General features: G+C 48.1%; 1 long non-coding RNA gene across 1 annotated transcript; it reads right to left on the bottom strand.

Annotated features, from left to right (window-relative positions):
• Positions 1–1,285: 1,285 nt before the first annotated feature.
• LOC144106238 (uncharacterized) lies at positions 1,286–3,011 on the bottom strand. Its single transcript, XR_013308939.1, has 3 exons — positions 2,625–3,011; positions 2,378–2,506; positions 1,286–1,861 (listed from the first exon to the last, which is right to left on the bottom strand). It is a non-coding gene; the product is annotated as an uncharacterized LOC144106238 (long non-coding RNA).
• Positions 3,012–15,778: the final 12,767 nt, after the last annotated feature.

The following is a 15,778-nucleotide window of genomic DNA, read 5'->3' on the forward strand; positions in this document are numbered from 1 at the left end:
TCGGAAGACCACTTGTTTTTTTTTTTTTTAATTATGGTCCATCATATCTGAGACACCCTGTATACAAGCCACTCCAGTTTGAAAGGGAACAGCCAGTTGAAAATGACTAGGACATTAAATACCTAGGCGAAAAGTAGCTTGACAGCAGTTGCACTTATCACACATATTATATGATAGCACAAGGAGCTTGTCCGGCCATTCGGCATTGTCACCGTCTCGTGTCATCATGGACAAGACTTCATAGCCCTGTGTTACGCAAACCAAGCTAGGTGTCAGTTATGGGGCAATAACCGGTTGCTCAAAATTTCCCACAATGGAGCTGCCTGTATATTCTTAGAGCTGTAGAGCATTTCCAGTAACGGTGTTGCATGATTTGTGATTGTAAACTAACCTCTAATCACACACCATCTCCTTGATGTGTCTGTGATGTTTACACATCTTTGTCTATCAGTGAAGATGTTCTAGTCATTCAGCAGTCATTATAGCCACTGCACCTTACAATCTTTATTATGCATTGTTGTACAGCGGTTTCCTTGCAGTAGGTACAGCTTTTAGCACAGAGCGAAACCCCTAGCCACACACCATTACGCTAAAAGCTTAGCTTTGGTATTTACACTACTTATATGTACCGAAATGTTTTGTAGTCCGGAAAATGCATCATGTACACTGTACTATGCCATATTTATTGTACAGGTAGCCTCTGTATGAAAGAAAACATGCACTTTGAACTCAATTTTTCAAAATTTTTTTTCTTAACTGCACTTGGAAGTGCCATATGGCATTTGTAAATCAAGGTAATGTATGCTTGTGTGTACATGGCTTTTTCTGCAATAGAAACACTCGTGTCAAATGCTGTGCCTAAAAAAATAAATTCGCTTACTGAATGTATTATGCAATAAAAAACAGCTTTTTGATTCCAACAAGCATCACAAATATTTCATGCCTTATTCCAGCACTACACGTTTGGTTCATGCATGTTCGTCACACAGGTAATGACCACAGGCACTCCACCAAGCTGGAAGGAGACAGCAGAGAAGGGGCAGGTGGGCTGACATAAGCATTGACAAAAGAGAGTTCAAAATGATGCTTTTCAGAAATTGGGCGAGCTGCTTCAACACCTTTTCCGTCTTCAGGAAGAGACTGTGCAACACGCTGCTGAGGGACTGGAAGATATACTAGCAAACACACTGAAAATGAAGTGGCAGCCGGTGGGGGCACTTGTTTGGCACTGCTGGCTTCTCGCTGCACACAGGTTGGCCAAGGGCACAATCACATCACACAATTGCTCACACACTTGCAGATGTGTGTTGTGCAATGACACAAGGAAATGACAGTGGCAACAGGGGAAGAGTGCCTGATATGACTCTCTATGCCAGCATGGTGAGTCGTCTCTGGACGCTAGATTTTCCATCGCAACTGCCGCTGCACCATCCCTCGGTACGCCTTCCTCTGGAGACGGGTCGTCCTAGAGAGGCCAAAAGTACAGCACCGTATGCTCTTCTCAGGAGGCAGGTGAGGAGGGATCCTGTCTGTACGAGGCAGCCACCATTTAGAGGTGGCCCGTTGTTATCTGGGTCAGAGGTAGTGTCGCCTGCACCCTCTGCTGATATGGGCACATCCAAACAGAGGCTGTGAAGTGCAGCACGTGCGGTGATGATGCGCACTGTCCACTTCCACTGGCACTGGTGCATCCGGTGTCCTTGAAAGCAACGGAAGCAGCTCTTCGGCACACCAATACAGCGCTCAGCCACAAATTGTGTGCAAGCATGTGGCGTGTTGTACAGGCCTTCTGCTGAGTCAGGTCTGTAATGTCATGCAACTGGTGCAGGCAGCCATGGCTCCAGTGGGTAGACATAGTCTCCTGCATAACAAAAAATGATGCAGCTAAGCATGTCCTTTCTCAGTGATCTCAACAGCATTACAGGACACTCTGCTATACAGTAGAAAACTCACGCCAAGTAGCCCACATCCAGGCTTTGCTGAATATGACATTCAAGAGCATACATACATGCAGGATTTAGATGTATAAGTGAGCACTACTGTAAGGTCAGTCTTTTACCACCATATTCATATAAATGATGCGCTATGATTGCCTACAAAACACAAGCGCTGTCAGGTGCATTTTGCTTTGGTTTCTTCAACAGGAAAGGCTATGCATTTCAACAATGTAATATGTGTCCTGTGTTTCTGCTGCAATTATATTTAACAAAAGGAAAGGGTGGCAATACACTGTATCATACTGTAAAGTGTCTGCATTTGTGTAACTGTCCAGACTGATTCTTGTAGCTTTAGCAGATCCGGCCAAATGCATAGTGCTGGAGCTCAATAGATGTGACTGAGTTCGCCCGACGGGTGACACGGCTATTTTACTGCTTACCCAGAAAAAAAAATCACCGTCGTCCAGCAGGCCTTCCTCCGCCTCGGAATGCCGCCAGACAAACGCGTCGCGGAAGGATCCGGGTCAGCGCGAGTCCACGGCCAGGATGCACATGTTCGCGCCACAGATCTGAGAAAAAACAAGCACAGCCCGTACTCACTCTCGCTGCCGAGGCCCGCACTTGTAGCTCATGCACTTGTAGCACTTGAACTCATGCGGTCAAAAACAGTGGCCGAGGTATACTCACTATTACGTCCGCAGCGTAGAACCGCTTGCGGCTCGTTCGCAGCACTGCCCCCAGACTCCTTGATAGTGATGAGTGCCCAATCGACACACCCGACGACGCCGGAGATACTGCCGCGGCGAACGTTTAGGCAAAGGACGCCCTCCTTCGCCGCCGCCTTCCCCTCGGGTCTCCTCGGAAAGCGAACACCCCCCTTCTGTTACCCAACGTTGACATTGGTCTCCGCTGCCCGCCGCAAAGGCTTGTTCACAGTCGGTTGGGCTGCGCCGACGTTTTCTTCATTTCCAACGGCGCCTTGAAACCCACCGGAGGCGAAGAAGCGCAGCGCGCACAGCACTGCCGCTCCACTGACAGCGCACTCACCCGCGCACCTCCCAGTTTAACGGCGAGTTCGTCGCACAGACACTGCGCAGTCTCCTCGAAATAACTCTCCCGCGCGTCAAAGTCGTCTTCATGCACCCTCCGACACCGTTTCTCGCGCGGTCACCCGCGTATACGACGATGTAAACAGCCGCCATTTTCTGTCTCAAACGTGTTGATACTACTTTTTCCAGTCTCAAAAAATCGTCTCAATCTGCTCGCATAATTAGATGGCCAACGTCACCACTTTTGCGCCATTTACGACGTCAGTCAGTGACGAAAAAAATCAAAATGGCCGCCGACCAATAGGAGAGAGCCAAATGATATACTTTTTGAGACAATTTCGATTGAGACTGATCCGTAATCGCGCCCCAGCTCTTTCTGACATAATAAGCAACGCACAGACATGTTGTGTGCCCGGACGCACAATTTTTTCGTCACTAGCTTTAACCAGCGATTTGTTCACTTTTGATACGTGCACGCGGATTTCGGGAGCTTTTGTTTCCCTAGATCAAAAAAAAGCCTTTGACCGCATTGAGCGTGACTACCTTTTCAAGGCTATAGACTGCTCTGGCTTCCCAGGGCATCTGATAGAGGTCTTGAGATCGTTGAACACCGACTTAGCAGCAAGCCTCGCAGTGAACGATCAGATAACCGACCCCATTCCAGTGAGCCGCGGAATAAGCCTGGGCTGCCCACTGTCATCAATTCTTTTCGTCCTTTGTATAGAACCGCTGTTGCAACAAATTCAAAGTTGCAAGTCGATACGGGGCTTTCCTCTCCCAGGCTTGGACGAGGTTAAATTATCAGTTTATGCCGATATTTCTCTGTTTATTAGAAATGCTCTATAGCTCAGAAATGCTCTATAGCTGTAATTAGCTATAGGGCATTTCTGAGGCTCTTTCACACTTACAGCTGCCTGTCAGGTGCACGTCTCAATCCAGCTAAAAGACCGAAGTTACGCTTTGGATCTTTTAATGATCAATTCCCGATGGGTAGGTGGGTAGGGTCCAATGCGTAGGTGGCATAAAAGTACTTGGTGTCACGTTCCTCGCCTCTCGCGACATGGCCCGAGGCACCTGGAAAGAAATAAAACGCAAAACTTATCAGCGCATCGAAGTCACAAAATCCTTCGACCTACCCTTCTCCGAACGAGCTTACCTTATCCAAGCAAACATTAATACAGGTAGTGAACAAAATGATAGTGGATGAGAAAGTCCCCGATGAATGGCGATTAAGTAGAATGAACATGATATATAAGGGAAAGGGGGACAAAGCAGACGTAAGTAACTATCGCCCCATAACAGTGACATCTGTGGTTTACAGGGTGGTGATGCAAATTATAAAGGATAGACTGCAGGCTTGGGTGGAGAACGAGGGGGTGTTAGGGGAACCACAGAATGGGTTCCGGAAATAAAGGAGGTTGGAGGACAATCTATTTTCATTGACACAGTGTATAGAAATGGCGGAAAAGGAACATAGGCCCTTATTGCTAGCATTTCTGGATATTAGGGGGGCCTATGACAACGTTACTCAGGAGCATTTGTGGGACATATTGGGCACATTGGATGTGGAAAATGGAGTAATTAATCCTTTAAAAGATATATATAGAGGTAACAGAGTGCTCATAAAATGGGAAAAAAATGTATCAGGGCCTGTAGAGATACAGAGGGGGCTTAGACAAGGATGTCCTCTGTCCCCTTTGTTGTTCATGTTGTACCTGCAAGGTTTGGAGGCCAAGCTAGAGGGGAGCGGACTAGGTTTCAACCTATCTTTTTTCAAGCAAGGGGAATTGATTAAACAGACATTACCGGGACTAATATATGCGGACGATATAGTGATAATGGCTGACAACAAGGAAGACCTGCAGAAGTTGTTAGACATATGCAGTACAGAGGGAGATAGATTAGGCTTCAAGTATAGTAAGGAGAAATCTGCAGTCATGACATTTAATGAAGAGGGCAGCGAGCATAGAATTCAGGAGTTCGTGCTAAAAGTAGTGAATGAGTACAAGTATCTTGGGGTGTGGATAAATAACAGTGTTGAGTATCTGACAGAGCATGAAAAATATGTAATGAATAAAGCTAGTAGGAATGCAGCTGCCATGAAAAATAGGGCACTGTGGAATTACAATAGGTATGAGGTGGTAAGAGGGATCTGGAAAGGGGTGATGGTCCCTAGCCTGACCTTCGGGAATGCGGTCCTGTGTATGAGGCCAGATGTTCAAGCAAGGCTGGAAATTAGGCAACGGGGAGTAGGGAGGTTAGCTTTGGGAGCACATGGCAATACACCAAATCAGGGGGTACAGGGTGATATGGGATGGGCGTCGTTCGAGAGCAGAGAGGCTAGCAGTAAGATAGCATTTGAGGAACGATTGAGAAGGATGGAGGAAAAGCGGTGGGCTAGGAAAGTTTTCAGATACCTGTATATAAAGAATGTTGACACGAAATGGAGAAAGCGAACTAGAAAATTGAGAAGCAAATATCTGGACAGCAGTAAGGGGGCAAATCAGCAATTATCGGTTAAGAATAAGGTTAAAGGAACAGAGAGAGCTTTGCGGAAAAGAGGGATGCTGACGAAATCGGCACTAGAAACATACCGGACCTTTAAACAGGAAATTGTCAAAGAAAATATCTATGATAATTGTAGGGGAACTTCTTTGTTGTTTGAGGCCAGGACTGGAGTTTTGCGGACTAAGACGTATAGAGTCAGGTACCAGGAGATAGACACTTTGTGCATTGCGTGCGGAGAGGAGGAGGAAACAGCTGAACACTTGATACTTTTCTGTAAAGGGCTTCACCCTACAGTGGAAGGCAGCGGGGCTGACTTACCCAAGGCATTGGGGTTTAGGGATAGTGAAGGGAAAGTGGATTTTAAGAGGTTAGAAGTAACCAAGCGAAGGTTATCTGATTGGTGGCTAAAAGCAAGACAGGAGTAAAATTTCACAAGACATGGCTAGGTGGCTTGAGCCACCGCCCGATGTAAAGGGTTCAGCCGTATCCATCCATCCATCCATCCATCCATCCATGCATCCATCCATCCATCCATCCATCCATCCATCCATCCATCCATCCATCCATCCATCCATCCATCCATCCATCCATCCATCCATCCATCCATCCATCCATCCATCCATCCATCCATCCATCCATCCATCCATCCATCCATCCATCCATCCATCCATCCATCCATCCATCCATCCATCCATCCATCCATCCATCCATCCATCCATCCATCCATCCATCCATCCATCCATCCATCCATCCATCCATCCATCCATCCATCCATCCATCCATCCATCCATCCATCCATCCATCCATCCATCCATCCATCCATCCATCCATCCATCCATCCATCCATCCATCCATCCATCCATCCATCCATCCATCCATCCATCCATCCATCCATCCATCCATCCATCCATCCATCCATCCATCCATCCATCCATCCATCCATCCATCCATCCATCCATCCATCCATCCATCCATCCATCCATCCATCCATCCATCCATCCATCCATCCATCCATCCATCCATCCATCCATCCATCCATCCATCCATCCATCCATCCATCCATCCATCCATCCATCCATCCATCCATCCATCCATCCATCCATCCATCCATCCATCCATCCATCCATCCATCCATCCATCCATCCATCCATCCATCCATCCATCCATCCATCCATCCATCCATCCATCCATCCATCCATCCATCCATCCATCCATCCATCCATCCATCCATCCATCCATCCATCCATCCATCCATCCATCCATCCATCCATCCATCCATCCATCCATCCATCCATCCATCCATCCATCCATCCATCCATCCATCCATCCATCCATCCATCCGTACTATAGTGAATATCAGCGCGTTGTGTTCCAACACTCACGTTTTGGCACGCTGTGGAGAGCTCGCCCGAATGAATTTATTATTGCATTTTCTGCCTCTTATTCGGCCGCATGGCATGGGAGGTACAAATATTACCCAAATAACTGCCCCGACCCACGTTGCACTGCTTTATCGGAACTTTTCTTACTGCGATCGCTTTAATCGCGGTATATACGGTATAAGTGGAACGAGCGAGCTCGCGACACAATCGTGACTGTCTCGGAGTCCTGTTTTTGAACCGGCGTCTTTTGCCCAATCTTATTAAAAATTTAACTCCGCAAAGAGAAAGTGGACCGACGTGCGACTAGATGTGCGGCCTAAGCTTCATTTGAACGGATGGCGGTATAATGTCCCTATAATATATTCTCTCAAAGGCGTGTTCGCTCGTGCAACTGGCTGTGCTAGTCAGTGAGCAGGTGATTACTCGTCTTAATTTCAATTATTTTCGTGCAGCAACGCTTCCAGATTATTTAGGAGTTAATATACCTCGGACACCACGCAGGCTACCGTTAAAAACATCCGACTGACGGTAGCCACGTAATGTTTGTTTGTAAATAGGCGAATATGAAGCCCTAGAGTTTCACACTGTAACATGGTTGTGATCAGAATTTTGATGCAGGGTTAATAGTTTGGGTTGATTAGCAGCAACCAAGAAAGGCATTTAAACGCTGGTTTGTGAGCAACTACAGCGCCGCATGAGTCATTCGAATGCTGCTTGTTAAGGTGATTATCGTCTTGGATCAGCATATGCAATAATGGCTTGTAAGATAACAGTGCCTTACCTCTTGTAATCTCGATGCCTAACGCGCAGTAGTTTGGACCGCCGCAGTTAATCGCTTTCGGTCGAAGTACCGTGCAGCAACAACAACAAAAACTCAAATGCAGAAAAATAGAACTCTAATTTACTCAGTTCTCTCAGAAGAAAACAAGTTGGTTACTTTAGGAATAGCGAGCAGCATGAACAGCGGGGGCTTCAACAGCGGTAACCACACCTTTGGCGTCGAGTTCGTGAGCGACGAAGTCCAACTGCAACGAAACAAATACGTCTAGCGATGCGCCAAACATGAAAGATAGATCTGCACCGCGAGCAGCATGAACAGCGTAGGCTAAAACGGCAAGAACCGCCATATTACTATCGAATTCGTGAGCGAAGGAGTCCATCTGTAACGACCCAAATACGGCAAGACATGCGCACAACATAAGAGCTAGACATATATAGCGAGCAGCATGTACAGCGGGTGTCAAACAGAGAACCGCCCCTTTAGTATGGGGTTGGTAAGCGGAGGAGTCCAATTTCGACAAAAATTCCTGCAGCAGTGTGCAAGATAAAAGCTAGACCTTCAACGCGAGCAACGTAAACATGAGGGGCGCAAACAATATGAAGCGTAACTTTCGAGTCGAGCCTGCGAACGAGTCTGACTGCAACCACATTGACACGCCACGAAATGCGCGCAATATGCACCTGCAGAATCTAGCAGAGCTGGCACGGTGGGAATAAGACAACAAAAAGCACAGCTTTCGTAGCCTACGAGCGAAGAAGTCTATCTACAACTATGCCAAACAGCATTTACTTCGATGAAAGACTGCGGTCGCTCGCGCTTCGCACCAAATCACCCGAAAAAATAAAACACGACTGACAATTGAAGAACGCCCACTCACCTCACAAAGTGGCGGATCCAGGACGTTATCGAAGTTTGCCCGGCCGATCCTGTGCAGTCAAACCTTTCGGCGAGCCACTTTGCTTTTTCCGGACGGAGTTACAAAAAATGTTTTCCCCTGCCTCCTCGGTTGTTGCATCCACACGCGCAACAGACGCTCGGCATCGTCGCAACGCGTAGACGCCGTCAAAGATGGAAAAACACTTCCCGCCAAAACTGTTGCGCAAAAAGAAAACGAAGCGCCACTCCTACCCCGGCAATGGCGCCGGCGTCTGCTGCGGAGCAAAAAAGCGCGCGCTAACACGTGACCACGGCGCCTCGGCCAATGGGAGGCTCGATTATCCGGCGACGCACTAGGAGAGGAGGGAACCCGGCAAGTTCAAAGCTTTGCGTTACTTTTGCTTCATTTGGGGGCTTTAATGGTGGTTGCTTTGTTGGATCCTGTGTCATGGTGGATCCCGTCTCCTTTGCTGTTCCTGTTGTACCTGCAAGGGTTAAAGACCAAACTAGAGGAGGGGACTACGCTTCAAGCTGTATTTTTCAAGCAAGGGGAATGGATTAAAGTCATTACCAGGACTAATATACGCGGATGATATAGTGCTAATGGCTGAGAACAAGGAAGATTTGCAGAAGTTGAAAGGCAATTGTGGTACAGAGGGAGATAGAATTAGGTTTAAAGTTTAGTAAGAAAAAATCTGCAGTCATGATGTTTAATGATGAGGGCGGCGAGCATAGAATACAGGAGTTCCCGCTAGAAGTAGTGGACGAGTACATGTACCTTGGGGTGTGTATAAATAACGGTCCTGAGTATCTGACAGAGCATGAAAAATATGTAATTAATAAACCTCGTAGCAATACTAATGCCATTAAAAATAGGGCACTGTGAAATTACAATAAGTATTCGGTGGTAAGAGGGATCTGAAAAGGGGTGATGGTTTCTAGCCTGACTTTCGGTAATGCGGTCCTGTGTACATGACAAGATGTTCGAGCAAGGTTAGAAATCAAACAACGCGGCGTAGAGGCTAGCTTTGGCAGCACATGACAATGCACCAAATCAGGGGGTACAGGGTAATATGGGATGGGCGTCGTTCGAGAGCAGAGAAGGTGGCGGTAAGGTAGCATTTGAGGAGTGATTGAGAAAAACGGGGGGAAAAGCAGTGGGCTAGGAAAGTTTTCAAATAAATGTACATAAGGAATGTTGACACGAAATGGAGAAAGCGAACTAGAATATTGAAAAGTAAATATGTGAACAGCAGTAGGGGGGCAAATAAGCAATTATCGGTTAAGAAAAAGTTAAATAAATAATAAGAGCTTTCTGGAAAACCGGGATGCTGACAAGGGCTATCGTGTGTCCTGTCTCTTACTCTTACTTTGGTCCCCGTCTGTGTATGCGCTAGTCAGTATGCTGATGAAATCGGCACTGGGAACATATGGAATCTTTAAGCAGGAAACTGCCAAAGAAAATATTTGTGATAATTGTAGGGGAAGCTCTTTGTTGTTTGAGGCCAGGACGGGGGTTTTGCGGACTAAGACATATAGAGTCAGGTACCACGAGATAGACATGTTGTGCGTTGCGTGCGGAGAGGAGGGGGAAACGTCTGAACACTTGATACTTTTCTATGAAGGGCTGCACCCTACAGCAGGAAGCAGCGGTGCTGATTTACCCAAGGCATTGGGGTTTAAGTACGGTGAAGGGAAAGTAGATTTTAATCGGCTAGAAGTAACCAAGCGAAGGCTATCTGATTGGCGGCTAAAATCAAGATAAGAGTAGAATTTCACAAGTCATGGCTAGGTTGCTTGAGCCACCACTCGATTTAAAGGGTTCAGCCTTATCCATCCATCCATCCATCCGTCCATCCATCCGTCCGTCCGTCCGTCCGGTAGCAGACCACACAAAATCTCGAAACGTGATTACTAAGAGCTCACTCTCTTAAAACCGGGCTGTGTGCAGCGTTGGGAGCCGGCGGGCGATGAGAAACGAAGACGGCAGCACCGCACATTGAAGAGCGTCGTTGCTTTATATTGTCTAGTCGGGCGCTCGCTTCGAGGGTGTACTGAGTGACGACAAAGCTTCGGGCTCACTCTGTCCTTGACACGCCATACGACTGAGAAATTTCAAGTGCGGCGTTCAGATGATTGACGGCTGTGGTAAGTACGAAAGGGGGCTCTGCAGTGCGTTCTGCGTGTGACCTTCAGTGCCGCGCTAGCGCCGACTCAAACATTTCGTATCCACAGTGCGCCGACCGGCTTTGGCAGACGCGCATTCGGCAGTCGACTAAGCGCGCGGCGCATACGCTTGCGTAGTGTCCCAGTTCGGTTCGCATCTCATATTTACGGGCGTCTCGCCTCCGTGTACGGCGCGCTCCAGTTTTGGGCTCTTAAGCGGGTGGCACAAGTGCATTCAAGCTCTCAAATGAGTGAATGAACGGTTACTGAAAAATTCCGATAAGTCCTGAGAGACGTGAGCGCTCTCTTCCGTCAAGCACTCCTTCGTTCTTCGGTGCGGCCCGGGCGCGTCGGTCCAATTTTAGCTGGCCAGCGGGCGACAGTTGTAAATTGGCCAGAGTCAGGCTATGATGATGCTTTTTGGCACGAATCATCGTCGTTATTTTCGGGAGCCGTTGAGGAAGCAGCAACACCATTTAATGTTAATTTACCAACAGTGCTTCTCAGTCGCTTTTCCTTAGGTGATCGCGCATAAAATATATATTCAAATTAGTGCGCAGCAATGTGCGCTTAACCCTTATTAACAGCTCGTTCCTTTAAAATCGTCTATTTATGGTTTTAAAAATGTCAAAGCCCCCTTCTGCGCCAACTGTATGTATCCATCCTAGCAACGAAACAGACGACTAGCAACGAAACAGGGCTTCATCGAGTTCACAGACCGGGGTCTCGACACGACATTAACATTTTCTGCCCTATTTCTTGAGCGTCCCAATGCTCGCGCATCGCGCACCAAGGCACACCACGCATGGGCGCGCGGAGCATAAGAGAGCAAAGCTGTAAGGAGGCTGCCGCGCGGCAAACGAGGCAAAGTAAAGGCGTGTTCCTTCATACCTGCCGTCAGCCGTGAAACCGCCTAAAGGCGCATTTGAAGTTTGTCAATCGTGTGACGCGTCCAGAGCAGAGTGAAGGCGAAGTTTTGTGAACGCCCGATGCACCCTCGCAGGAAGCACGCATTCAGATGGCAGCGCCGCGGTGCGACCCGACGGCCGTTCCTTGCGCCTGAGCCGCGGGCCGGGTATTTGTGATCGCGACTGTAGTGCCTACTGTATTACCGCGAGTGTCACGTAGTAACGTGATCGAACGATAACAAAGGAATGTGTGCGAGAACCTTCTTATGTTGCCTATGACTTCAAGAGTTTCAAGAGTGTCAGATTTGAAGCCCTCGCTAAACTATTCAGAAGACAAGAGCATGGAAACAGGTGCTCGTTATGACATACATTTCGGACGTCAACAACCACCAAAACCAAGTAGCATAAGAGATGTCCTTTTGTAATTCCTTGTTTCCATCAATGGGACATAAATATAAGGAGAAAAACTACCACATGCCGCCAGTGAGATTACAACACACGACTTCCGAATTTCCACTGAGGTGATTTTCTAACTGACCTACGGTGACGTCTGCACAATCTTCATTTTTTAGCAGTATTTATATGTAGGATACCCTACGCATAAGAGGTTCCATAGCGCTGATAGTAGGGACAAGACAAAACAGAAGCACTAACTTCCACTGAACGCTTTAATGGAGCTCAGAAGGTTTGTGAACGTACAACCAGCAGGGGGGGGGGGGGGGGGGGGGGGCACATGAAGGATTGTTAGAATGATGATGTGAAATAAGACATCTCGAAAGCAAACAACAAAAATAATTGCAAACAAAAAAAACTACAAACATGTAAGAGCGTTTCACATGCTCGCACAGTACCCTGCATCCAATAAAGAAAATAAATTTTTTTGATGGTGACAAGGATAGACTGCTTACACAATTTTCATTCCCAAGTTTTTCCGATTCAAAGGCTTCAATTATCTTTGTTCTTTTAAGCCTATTTTTCTATACCACTACTCATTCCTTAAAGGTAGGTTTAAGCGTACGAAAACAGCAATGACATGCCAAATGTCCGACGCCCTATCTTATTAATATTACCGTTGTGCTCGCCTAAGCGTTCGGTTTGGCAAAGGCCCGTTTGGACACTGTGCGACTTGCGCAAGAAAACGGTATCTTGTACACGTGTTGCGAGTGCACGGTAAAAACGGATTCTGGTGCCTAATCGAAACAACGACTCTGGTGAGTATTGTCAGGGCGCTTGGCCTTTGCACATGCGGGACTGTTTCTCCGGTGCATACATTGAGACCTTCACGCCCACTTTTTGGCTAAACTTTTTTAAAGGGCATGACGCCTGGTTGATATACGGCATCACCACTGTTTTGTTACCACCCACTCGTACTGCTGTAGTTTTTGTCTCCTTGACCTGCGTATGTCACCAGTCTGCAACTGCAACTACTAAGTGCCTAGGATAAGCAGCTGCCAGAAGACGATCGACCTGGTTGTTAAATCTGGGCATCATTAGGCAAGCGCAAGACTTATTCACTCCATTGGAAAGACATGTCTTCACCATACTTCCCTTGTTCAGCTTCGTAAGCGCGGACGATAAGGGCAGGAAGACCTTGTCACCCCTAGACTCATACAACCGGTAAATGCGGTCCAAGGGTACCAGTTCTAGATCAATAAATTGAATGGTCCACTGAACGGGAAGCCCATTTGTGATGCTCTGCACATTAAGATATTGGCAAAAAGTTCATATTGCCGCGAATCTTTGCAGTGTTTGTTCATTCTTCAAATCTGCCGCCATACCACTTTATCACTTTTTTTGCGACGCAGGACGCGACTACATTTATCTCGACTGATCGCAACCAGGCAGAGCTGATTCTGCGTTGTTCCGGAATGTTCTAGTAGCTTTGCACGCTTTATCTCGAAAGCTGAGCACGGCCGACAGCGGCGGGCATTCTGTTCGACGACCGCCGAGCACGCTTGTCGCTTCGCCGCCGCCGAGTGATTCAGGCCATTGTGGTTGCAAGTAAGCCCAAAAAACACTTTTCTTTAGAAGAACGTTTGTCCGCCTTCATCACTCCTTCGACTGCCGTCACCCCTACGTGACATCTGGTAGAGGTGCTGGGTAGCCTTCCATGTCCAGGACGCCCCCTTCAAGTCGTGAAGCCAGCCCGAAGCGCTTAGCACCGGAGGACGAGCCAGCAGTTTACCGAGCCAGCCGTCCTTTCCAGGGAGAGCAGCCTGAGTTCGGGACCCTGCCGGGCCGCACCAGACAGCGAAAGGACGCCGCTACGAGCACTACTGCTTCGCCAAAGATGTCGGCCTCGATCATATCGCAGCAGCCGCGGGCACCCAGACTATCAATGAATACCTATGCGAAAACCGCGAAGAAGGGTTGGACCAATATGATTGCGTGGCATCATTCAACAATTGGGATGATGCGGCGAAACTCCGGAGGGTTCAGCACGCACGTGGTATGGAAACCACGAGTCTTCCCTAATGACGTGGGAGCTTTTCAAGAAGGAACTTTTGAAGGTATTCACCAATGTCGTGAGGAAAGAAAGCAGAACGACTCCGCGAGTCCAGAATCCAGCTTCCCAATGAGCCCGTCCGCGGTTACGTGGAAGAGATGAAGCGCCTCTTTCGCCGCGTCGACCCCCAGATGACCGAGGAAAAGAAAGTTTGGTTTTTAATTCGCGGCGTAAAGGAACAAATCTTTGCAAGCCTCGTCCGCCAGCCGCCAAAAACAGTCGACGAATTCATGCAAGAAGCCTGCACGATCGAAAAGACCCTCGACGTCCGGGCGCGGCAGTACAGCCGCTTCTGTCTGTGCAATCCGTTCGGTCACGCCGGCCACCACCAGCGACAGCTTGCGGGAAGTTATCCGCGAAATCGTCCGAGTGGAGCTACGCTGATTACTGCCATCCTCCCCACAGCCACACGCAGCGACTCTGACGGATGTGGTACGGGAAGAAGTGCAACAGGAACTTGGCACCCCGACGGCCACAGAATCCGAGCACATTACCCTACGTTGCTGCAGCACGCACTCCTCAGCCCCAACGACCACCCGTACGTCCTCTCAGATATGAACAACTTATTCCAGAACGTCGCCTCCCTGCCCTCGCCCGCCCAGCCTATGAGGGACGCTCAAGCCCCAGGAAATGCGACACCTGTAGGACTTCCGACAACCGGTAGTTGTGCTTGCATTACGGTGAGGCCGGCCATATTCTTCGTCACTGCCCGTACCGACGTATCAGTCATCAAGAATTGGCCGTTGACGCCCCACGACCACGCTTCGGCAAACGTCCGCAGGAAATCGACGAGTACTTGCGTCGAGAGGAGTACACGCCAAACCGCCTTTCGCGCTCACAATCGCCGTCAACCTCTCGCTTTGCGTCGCTACGCCGCAGCTACACAGCCGCTGTACGAGGAAGGTCTCCCAGCCCCCGTAGGATGGATGGATGGATACGGCTGAACCCTTTAAATCGGGCGGCTCAAGCCACCTACCATCACTTATGAAATTTTGCTCTTCTCTTGATTTTAGCCGCCAATCAGATAACCTTGGCTTGGTTACTTCTACCCGCTTAAAATCTACTTTCCCTTCAATGTCCTTAAATCCCAATGCCTTGGATAAATCAGCTCTGCTGCTTTCCGCTGTAGGGTGAGGCCCTTTACAGAAAAGTATCAAGTGTTCAGTCGTTTCCTCCTCCTCTCCGCACGCAACGCACAACGTGTCTACCTCGTGGTACCTGACTATATACGTCTTAGTCCGCAAAACTCCCGTCCTGACCTCAAACAACGAAGGCTGCCCCTACAATTATCATAGATATTTTCTTTGAAAATTTCCTGCTTAAAAATCCTGTATGTTCCCAGTGCTGATTTCGTCACCATTCCTGTTTTCCACAGAGCTTGCTCTGTTTCTTTAACCTTTTTCTTTACCAATAATTCCTGATTTGCCCCCTCCCCCCTACTTATGCCCAGATATTTCCTTGTCAATTTCCCAGTTCGCTTTCTTCATTTCATATCAACATTCCTCATGTACAGGTATCTGAAAACTTTCCTCGCCCACTGCTTTTCTCCCATTTTTCTCAATCGCTCCTCAAATGCTATCTTACCGCCACCTTCTCTGCTCTCTAACGACGCCCATCCCATATCATCCTGTACCCCCTGATTTGGTGTATTGCCATGTGCTCCCA

Source organism: Amblyomma americanum, chromosome 10, assembly GCF_052857255.1.
Source record: "Amblyomma americanum isolate KBUSLIRL-KWMA chromosome 10, ASM5285725v1, whole genome shotgun sequence".
In the NCBI taxonomy this organism is placed as follows: domain Eukaryota; kingdom Metazoa; phylum Arthropoda; class Arachnida; order Ixodida; family Ixodidae; genus Amblyomma; species Amblyomma americanum.